Source organism: Palaemon carinicauda, chromosome 12 (assembly GCF_036898095.1).
Source record: "Palaemon carinicauda isolate YSFRI2023 chromosome 12, ASM3689809v2, whole genome shotgun sequence".
Lineage (NCBI taxonomy): Eukaryota > Metazoa > Arthropoda > Malacostraca > Decapoda > Palaemonidae > Palaemon > Palaemon carinicauda.
In genome coordinates this window covers 112,662,819-112,673,161 of record NC_090736.1, presented here as the reverse complement: position 1 = coordinate 112,673,161, position 10,343 = coordinate 112,662,819, and positions in this window count along the sequence as shown.

Below are 10,343 nucleotides of genomic sequence, written 5' to 3'. Positions count from 1 at the left end.
CAAGTTTCCCTTCAAAGGAAAACTTAACCTCTTCCAGTTGTTGAGCACCTTTCCTTACCGAGGGAAAGCAGCACTCACCAGCCTCTGTCCAGCGACCGTCCCACTTGCAGTGACATTTGTCAACAACTGCAACAGGGATTGAACGCCTTTGGACTGCCTTCACCAAAATTGGTTCCCATATTGGATGATTCCTCTGGTGGAAATAGGATTTTTGGCCTCACTTTTGCTCTTCTGAGCTTGGCAATCAGGGAGTTAGGTATCTTCTTGCTGCTCCTGCCTATCATCACCGTATCCTTATGGTAAGAAAAAAAGTTAATCAGCATTTTTTCTTTTCGGTTCTTTGTTGCAGATGGTGATGCATGCTGACTGATTGCGATCACTTAATCTCCCCATCGGGAGGTCTTGGAAGCTTTACCTCTTAGGGGTTACAGACGACATTGTACCTTTTGCTACAACAAAGCTCTTAGAGCTTTTTGAGTTGAGGCCCTTCGGTGCCTGTGCCTCATAGTTTCTACCTCGTATAAAGAAGAAAGTTTATATAGGTCATAACTCCTCGGATTTATTATAAACATTGTGCCTCTTGGTGCACAACAAAGCTCATTGAGTACTTTGCCAAGACATTAGATTCGCAGAAGTCACACTTAGTATCGCACACCCATCTACTGACCTATATGGTTAAGTGAGCTCTTCAGCATGACAAAGGTATGCAGAAAATCAAGGTTGTTCACCTTAATATCAATTGCGAGTTTGCAAGACCCTACTCGCCAGCTCGCAGAGTACCATTATGACGAAAAGCTTGTTTTTTCGGTGCTATGTAAATTCCACCCACGAAAATTCCCCCCACGAACATTCCTCCCACCAAATTCCACCCACGAAAATTTCACCCATGTCAAGTTCCACCCACGGAAATTCCACCCACAAAGAATTTTTACTTCTTGTCTTTCATGTATGTTTAATCATAAAAGTGAGGTTGAAATGACTATAATACGTGTGGGAAATGAAACACAGACAATTTTTAAAACATTAAATAATATTTATTGATTGTATCCATTGAAAGTGAGGTTGAAATTACTATTATTCATATGGGAAAGGAAACACAAACAATTTTTAAAACATAAAATAATAGTTATTGATTGTATCCATTGATAGTAAGGTTGAAATTACTGTTATACATATGGTAAAGGAAACAATTTTTAATACATAAAATAATATTTATTGATTGCATCCATTTCGTATTGCAATCTATGCAAAATTAAAATTTAAACAAAAGAAATTAAATTTATTTAACCATGCAAGTTATGTGCTATACCTTTTAGAAATTCTAATATGCATGATGGCTCATAATTTGCTACAAGATTTATAAGTCTCTCATTTATAGACTTATATTTCTTTCTTTTCTGAGCCTCGTCTCCTCGTCTTAAATGAATAATTTTAGTTTGGGTTAGAGCTTCCTCTTTTTGGAGTGATGAGCAAAGTGTCCATAAATTTGGATGGATACTTGTTAACAACGTTCTTAGAGCACTATTAAAACCTTCCACATGATTGTTTGTCCTCGGTACGTTATTTAGAGTACGCTCATGTACATTCCACATTTCGATAGGGAAAAGAGGTTCAACTCTCCGTCTCCGTTCACCTCTTCCCCGTTGGACACCAATATAGGTCTGCTCAAAATAAGTAATAAATTCTGTTGGTAGATCTTTATCATCAGAGAGAAGTTCAAATCCATCAACAACATCGTGGATGGGTAAAAAAATATAGAAAATATGAGTGGAACTTTCGTGGGTGGAATTTTACATGGGTGAAATTTTCGTGGGTGGAATTTGGTGGGTGGAATTTTCGTGGGTGGAATTTTCGTGGGTGAAATTTTCGGACCACGGTTTTTTCAATAGTGCATTAACAAAAAAAAAAAATGGTTTTTTTTTCAATCTGGAACATACAGCCTAATGAAGGAGCATATTAGACTATTCCAAAGACCTCCTCCATAAATGATGATGTGTATTCGTCTCTGGCATGAATGAACCAGCCCTCGCTGGCGAGTGTTTCTCGCGGAGACAAATTCTTCTCAAATGCGGTTCTATGGTAAAACCTCTATTACATGAGAAAAAGACCATCTACTATGCATATCAGACCCTATGACATACTGTTTTTCACAAATATCTTTGAAACGAAGACTCGGATCAACATGATACTTTAGCACAGAGTGTTTCACACACTCCGCTAATTTTTAACACTATTGTACGCTGTCAAATGCGGCTAATTATGGCGTATACTCTTGACTGTGAAGTCAAAAACTTGCGTGAGCTACTACACATTCGAACAGGTGAGGCGTGACGTATTTGTGACGTCTATCCACCCACAACCTCCACTCCTGGCTTTCCCTACTCCCATTCCTCCCCTCTTACCCCTCTCCTTATCCTCCTACCTCTTTCTCCTCCATACGTCCCTTACCCGTTCCTCATCCCCCCCCCTCTCTCTCTCTCTCTCTCTCTCTCTCTCTCTCTCTCTCTCTCTCTCTCATAAGGGAATAGCTGTTACCCTCTCTCTCTCTCTCTCTCTCTCTCTCTCTCCTCTCTCTCTCTCTCTCTCTCTCTCTCCTCTCTCTCTCTCATACGGGAATGGCTGTTACCTCTCTCTCTCTCTCTCTCTCTCTCTCTCTCTCTCTCTCTCTCTCTCTCTCTCTCTCTCTCTCTCTCTCTCTCAGAAGGGAATGGCTGTTACCTCTCTTCTCTCTCTCTCTCTCTCTCTCTCTCTCTCTCTCTCTCTCTCTCTCTTGAGGCTACATGGTCCATGAAGCCAGACACAAGTATGAATAATTAGAGCGAGAGCCAGCGCCCATTTATTTACCGGAGATGACCAAAATTCTAGTGGGCATTTTTGGAAAGGGTCTACCATGGGATATCCAAAAATGGGTATCTTTAAGTTGGGCAGTGGTGGGTGTGGATTTTATTAACCTCTTTTATCTGAAAACGGACTTTTCATTATTCGGTAAAATATGGGGATAGGGGAAAGTAAATTGGCTGCAGCTCCTCTCACACTGGGCCTAGCATAACGAACTATATACCAAAATGATGCTATTGATCAGTAGATTTATTTGATATAAAACTAAATTAATTGATTTATTTTTAGAGGTCCCAGGGATCAAAAGGTTAAGGTCAACCCTTTGAAATGTCGGATTTGGGTTTTAGTTGTAGTTTGGCTAAATAAGACATCAAAATTTCATAAAGGTTAACTAAATATGCTTAAAATATAAATAGAGAGATAGATATAAAGTTTTTCAAAGAAGGTGGGATCTATTCCAGCTATATTGCTAATGGACTTCTCTAAAAATCTATTTCCTTTCCTTCATCGCCTTCATCATTATCATCATCATCATCTTCCTGTACATCAGATTCTTCAACGATTAACTTATCAGGAGTATTTGAGCCAGTGAACCAGACAATCATCAATCTGCCATTCTGGACTTTCCAGCTATGTCCTTCAGGACCAAATGAGACTGAATTGGCTTCCCTTGCATTCCTCCATATCTGTGCAACAAAGTTAGTTCTTAGCAACTTCTGTTGCAACACTCTTTGGTAAGGAGGAAGACAACAGAGGTCTGCAGTTTTGACTTTTTCCAACAGATCAGTTTCATTCTTTGGGGCATACAACTTGCGGAAAAGTTAAAGCCTGGCTTCATCAACACTTGTCCAGTTTCAAACTCCATAGACAATGCACAAGTACTCTTCAACTACAGCATCAACATCTAGATCGATGACATCTGAGTCTCCAATGTGACTAATTGCTGATGTGAGCCTAGAGTTGTTTCTCATTATTTCAAATGGCTTCAACTTTCCTTTTCCCATAAAAGAGGCTGTGTAATCACAGCCTGTCAGAGCATGGAAGTTTGCTAGAGCATCGCATAAAGGTCCAGTCAGTTTAGTTGCAAGATGTGACATATCTATGAAACGCCTGGAATTTCTAGAATTCAAGCCAGCATCCATCCAAATCTGTGCATTAAGAAACCTAGCATGATAGAGAATGAGGATGACGACGTCAGTATCGTTACTGCGAATGACAATCACATGGGCCACATCATAGTTAACAGCAACAAAGTTTGCATGGTACAGTAACCGTGTATCGTCTTCTTCATGCCTGCACTGAAGCTCATGAACTAGGATTCTGTTGACATTTCCACTTGCTGAAGTGCAAAGGTAGCATTCATGTTCTACTGCAAAGTAGACATGATGTCCCTGAAGAGTCGATGCATATCTATCTGATGACCATTCATCCTTCAAGAAGGCAAAAAACTCTGTTTTGAATTGTGATGTGCTCCAAGCCGTCTTGAGATTTGATGGTCTTTTCTGTGACGAGCCAGTGATTATATAGGTAGTGGGTGTCCTACCACGCAAGTCATGTTCAATGTCCTTGATACTTTGCCCCTTAGGATATGTGTCACTGACTATGTGTACAATTTCACCAGTGCTACAAGCTTGTTTCAGAATGGATATTGCCATCCCCCATAGATGGATGGCATGTTAAGCACACGGAAGAAGAACATAGCATTTATAATATAGACATCAGTCCTGTCTGGTATGGCATTCAAGGTTCCCATTGCTTCTAATTTTTCCAATAATGTGCTCTTTGATGTCTTGTTCATATCACCGGTTATATGACACAATGAGAAAGGAACTGGAGTGAGAGGATAGAATAGGATATTACTGAGATCAAGTTCTTATGTTACTGACAAAGACAGCAGCCTCCCAAATATGTCTCTGGTGCATTTTGCTTCCTTGATCTGTTTGTCCTTTGTGGTGAATTTAACTTTTACTGCATTCTGTGTGAAATTCATCACCTTTCTTCGCTTAACAACCTGTTCAAAACGCCCACCATCTACCTTATGTTCATTTACAAAAACTTGATGCCAGGTAGTTCCAGTTTCTTTTGATTGCAGAAGACTGTCTTTCACACCATCCGAGGCAGCTTTGCCAGTGTTTAGGCAATACAGACTATCATCATTAACAGTGAATTAATTGAGAGTGTTCTCCACCTCTGTGATCGTGCATTGTCTTTGGCTATCCTCGATGGCTTTAGTTCCTGTATTACATCATCCACCAGTGTGATTCCAGCTATTTCCAGGAGACAATTCACAATTGTTCCCTAAAAGATCTTGTCACTGTCCTCCTCTTACGGGCTGTAACATTCTGTGTAAATGCAGCATTACCTTTTTGCCTGGATTCGGCATCCCTATTCACAGTTTGCTGTAAGGTAATATCAACAGCACTTCTGGAAAAGGTATTCCTAGTTCTCCGCACAGAGAGTGCACCCCTTTTTAAAACTTGGCTAGATTCCTGGATGTGTCATTTCCTTAGTGAGCAGATTCAGGTGATACAATGACATCCAACGGACATAGTTTGGTAAGTGACAAGGACACAGGCAATTCAGGTGCACACTTACAAATTTCAAGGATGTTAGAACGCAATGTAGAGGCTGCTCCAGTCACAGTATGCTCTTCAGAACTGCTAAATTTTGAATCTGTTGAAAGGGCCAGTTTTTTTTTTATTTACCTTGCTAGAAAACACTACCAAACCTTTTTTCCTACTTAAACAATCTATTTTGAGTCTATCACCAAAACATTTCACAATTTCATCCCCTAAAGATAAGAGTTTGTGAGGTACAATCTCAACTTCTTATATTTGTTCTAGAAATCTAAGGTAATGCCGATGTAATAAAACAAGGTATTCAGGCAGATAATTGTCAATGATTGAGGATTCAATGTATTGGAATATACTTGTTAAAGCAATACAGTTTGCATTGTCACAATCAGGAGACACTGTTCTCTTTAATGTGTCCCTCTTTTGATTCAGGTATTCTCGTTTACATTCATTATGATATTTCACCTCTTTGCTATGAAACCCAATGTCACCTATCATCACAAGCATTTCACTGTCATCTTGAGCACGAACAGCTTCTTTGATATTTTTTCAAAAGAATAACATGCACATTTTGGTGAGTGTTTGTTCCTTTCCACGAATTTTCTTTCTAGTTTTCCTGCAAAATATGCAGACATTGGTAAAACCCCTGACGTTGATACAACAAGCTTAGTTGATTAGCTGCGAAGGTAAGGGCAGTTATCATATGTTTGCTGCAGATTACTAGTCCCACTAACCATTGTGAGGGTTGTAGTGTTAACAGCAACATCAACCTGAAGAAACTGAAACTCATAGCTCATTTTTAGGACTCTATTTATTTGTAAACAGCCATTTACTTACATGAAAAAAAATAGATTTGTGTAAGGAGTTGTGAATCAACACTTTGGAAATTACACATAGTATTTACAGCGGAAGGGTGGTGTTCATTAAAATTATTAAAGAATAAATGTTTTTATAATGTTTTAAAGACAAAACAGGTGCACACACAGTCAATAAAACTGATCTCAGTAATATAGGTAAACCATCTATCAACTAAATTTGAAACGGTTTGACGAGAAAATTTCAAAGCAACCGTTTAATAATGACTTTTGTCATGTCAGTCATATTACTGACATAGATCCCATCTTCTTCAAAAAACTTTATTTATGTCTCTTCTTTATATTCTGTTCATATTTAGTAAACCTTGGGCAAATTTTGATGACCTATTTAGCCAAAATACAGCTGAAACCCAAAAACGGCGTTTCACAGATCTGACCTTGACCTTTTGACCCTTGGTGACCCCCAATAATCATTTAATTAATACTGTTTGATACAAAATAAATCTACAGATCAATAGCATCATTTTGGTGTATAGGTCTTTAAGCTAGGACCAGTGTGAGAGGAGCTGCAGCCAATTTACTTTCCCCTACCCCCATATTTTGCCGAAAAAGGAAAAGTCCGTTTTCGGACAAAAGGGGTTAATAAAATCTACACCCACCACTGCCCAAATTAAAGATACCAATTTTTGGATGTCCCATGGTAGACCCTTTCCAAAAATGTCCACTAGAATTTTGGTCATCTCCGGTAAATAAATGGCTGCTAGCTCTTGTACTAAATTAATGACAGATTAATAAAAATTATATGTCGAGTAAAGTTTGATCGTTTATGCAAACAATCGTAATCGATGTTCTTGCTTCTTTGACGGTTATACCGTATTTGGTAAGTGCAGAAGGTAACAGTAGTGAGGAACATGACCTGTTTGTCGAGAGTGATGAATATTAAAAGTAAAATATGTGGTCAGTTATTTATAGTATTAATCCAGCCGTCATACCCTCGCTGTCTTTTTATATCTGCAATGACTCTTAATATATGGTAGCCTTTTCCTAACATTAGAATAAATTATTCATATAAATACTTCAATTTTGTTTTAAGTTTTTACTCTGCTTCGGATTCCCACTTCAGTTCCACCCTTTTCCTTTCCATCTCTTACACAGTTTCTTATAAATGACTAAGCGTCAGCTACATACTTCATCCCATCATACGTTCAACATAACCTATGGGTATTAGGGTTGTATGATTGTCAAACAAACCTCATACAATAATTAAGCAACAACAAATTGCGCTGGAACAGGAATCAGGGTCATACATAAAACACCCAACCATACTTAACATATATACATTCGAGTTATCCGCCATTATAAATAAGTCATATGTGTGCATAGCTTCATTTCTTCGTGTGCAGAGAGAGAGAGAGAGAGAGAGAGAGAGAGAGAGAGAGAGAGAGAGGAGTTTGAGGGAGATGAAAGGGAGATATAGGGGTGAAAGAGGGCGGGAATAGGGAGTAGGAGTAGGGTAGGAGGGAGGGAAAGGGAGGGATGGTGGTAGTAGGTGAAGGCAGGGGCGGAGTTAGTGGATGAATGGACGTCACTATTACGTCACGCCCCACCTGTTTGAATGAGTAAATGGCTCACGCAGGTTTTTGACTTCACATTCAAGAGTAAACGCCATAATTAGCAGCATTTGACAATGCACAGTAGTGTCAATCTTTGCCAAAGCACCATGTTGATCTGAGTTTTCGTTTCAAAGATATTTGCAAAAAACAGTATGTCACAGGGTCTGATATGCATAGTAGACACTTATTGTTAGGCATATGCACAGGCGAGCACTTCTCACTGATGAGGTTTTTGCAAATACAGTTGCTTGCCAACACACCCATGATAAGGTACTGGCGCAAGTTATATTGGCAGCACTTTGCACTCTCACCTATATGATTGCATACCTTAGTAACTGCAGCAATGTAATACCTCTGTGGTTATTGCAGTAGAGGGTAAGGCTAACTGACATCTTGTGGCCACCTCATCCCGCTACTCTACCCCATTGTACAATAAGTCTACTTAAACATATTCTTGCGGGGTTATTTACACAGTTATGATTGATTTACAACTGCTTACAGTCGCCACTTCCCACCATGGTTCAGAGAACACTGAGTATTGTGAGACAATGAGACTTGTGTGACCAACTGAAATCTCTGACTATGTCATAGAAAACTCTTCAGAACTCTATCATGGGGCTAGCATTTGATCCCTTTGCAATCTCTGCCTCAACCCATCATGCCGCTAATGCACAACAGACTTGTGAAAAATAACCTTTCGAGATTATTCCTGTAAGCCTGTACTCTTAATTGAAAAGAGTTCGCTAGTGCTTATGTCATCGAACAATAGCAAAAAAGAATTCAAATGCTTACAGATACATTTGCCCTGCCCATGAGGTGGACAGGCAAGTGTCTCCCATCAGCAAAGGCCTGAACTGTTATTGCTTTGCAAGCTGCAGGTGCTCATTGTATGTGTACGAATGCCCTCGGACATGCGCACAATCATGGAATAATCAACGATCCTTTTTTATCTAAGCAATAATGTCCTTTCTCGTCGTGCAATCAGTAATCCCCAAGTAACTATCAGTGGTGCTCACAGTATGAAAACGTATTCACAATTCTTAAGCTAGTGTACAAGCACTTACCGTAACCAGGATAGTGATGAATTAACACACTAGCATGCTAGCCAGCCAGATAAAACTACAAAACAAAGCTATGCACTCTCTAAAGTTGTATCTGTGTGCCGGAGAGTGAATACACTTGTGCGTCCCTAAAAATATCCTGATTTAACGCGGGTAACAAAAGGCTTTCGAGTGCAATATAGCTACGAGTTTTCTTGAATAGACGGTGATTAGTTTGAGGGAAGAAAAGTGGGATAAAACGTCGGCATAGGATAGTTATCCTTTGAATTACTAAAAATCTGATCAAGATGACAATGTATAATACAGGCAAAGCTTGGAGGGACATTGCTGTAGTCAGCAAAAGGAAATCCCATGAGTTGGCGAAACAAGAGCTCGACCGTCTGATAACAGAGGTCAATAGTAACGCCAACCAGTGTGACGGAAAAATATTCGCAGACATATTGAAACAATATGATCCAATAAATTGGAGCAAATCTGCAAAAAAAAATCAGCAAAATAATAGAAGAAATTCCAAAGAAGATCCAAGTAATAAAGAGACTTATAAAGAAAATTTACATCAATCAACACATTCCATCAAAGAACAATAAGAAGTCCAATATGGTGAATATGCTGATTGATGCATTGGGAAAAAGAATGCCAAAATGGTGTAATACATGTAAGATATGGTATTCCATTAATAATCCACAACAAGTCATTAGAAGTTGTGATGCCTGCCATGTTCCAACACACCCTACATGTGCTGAAATACAGCAAAAATAAAAAAATAGAGACACAAAGGTATTCTGCTCAACATGCTTAGTCTAGATTGATAATATAATTAAGTCGAGACTAAATCTGCAAATAGTTGAAGAAGAAGAAGAAGAAGAAGAAGAAGAAGAAGAAGAAGAAGAAGAAGAAGAAGAAGAAGATGGTGATGAAGAAGAAGAAGAAGAAAAATAAGAAGAAGAAGAAGAAGAAGAAGATGAAGAAGAAGAAGAAGAAGAAGAAGAAGAAGAAGAGAAAAATGAACAGGATATGTGAAAGGATGCAGAGGAAATCATTGATATAACTTATGATGCCATCCAACAACATACTTATGAAGAAATAAATTATCAGAGGGAAACATATAATAGACCCAAGAAACTCTACCTAGACCTACATACTTTTGGGGAAGAGCAAGAACAAGAAAAAAAAAAGAAAGATATAGTGTGCAATTTGCTGAAAAGAGGGAATTGCAGATTTGGCGAAAGATGCTACCACAAGCATCCAAAGATATGCCATAATTATGAAATATATGGGAAATGTGCGTATTTAGACGAATATGGAGACGAATACAGAGATCTCCATCCAAAAATATGTAAAAACCTAAAAGAAGGATGCAGTTTCAACAAAAAATGTCGATATATGCATCCTGCAACCATGAATGAAAGTAAGAAAACTCAGCAAACTGAAAAGAAAAATGAG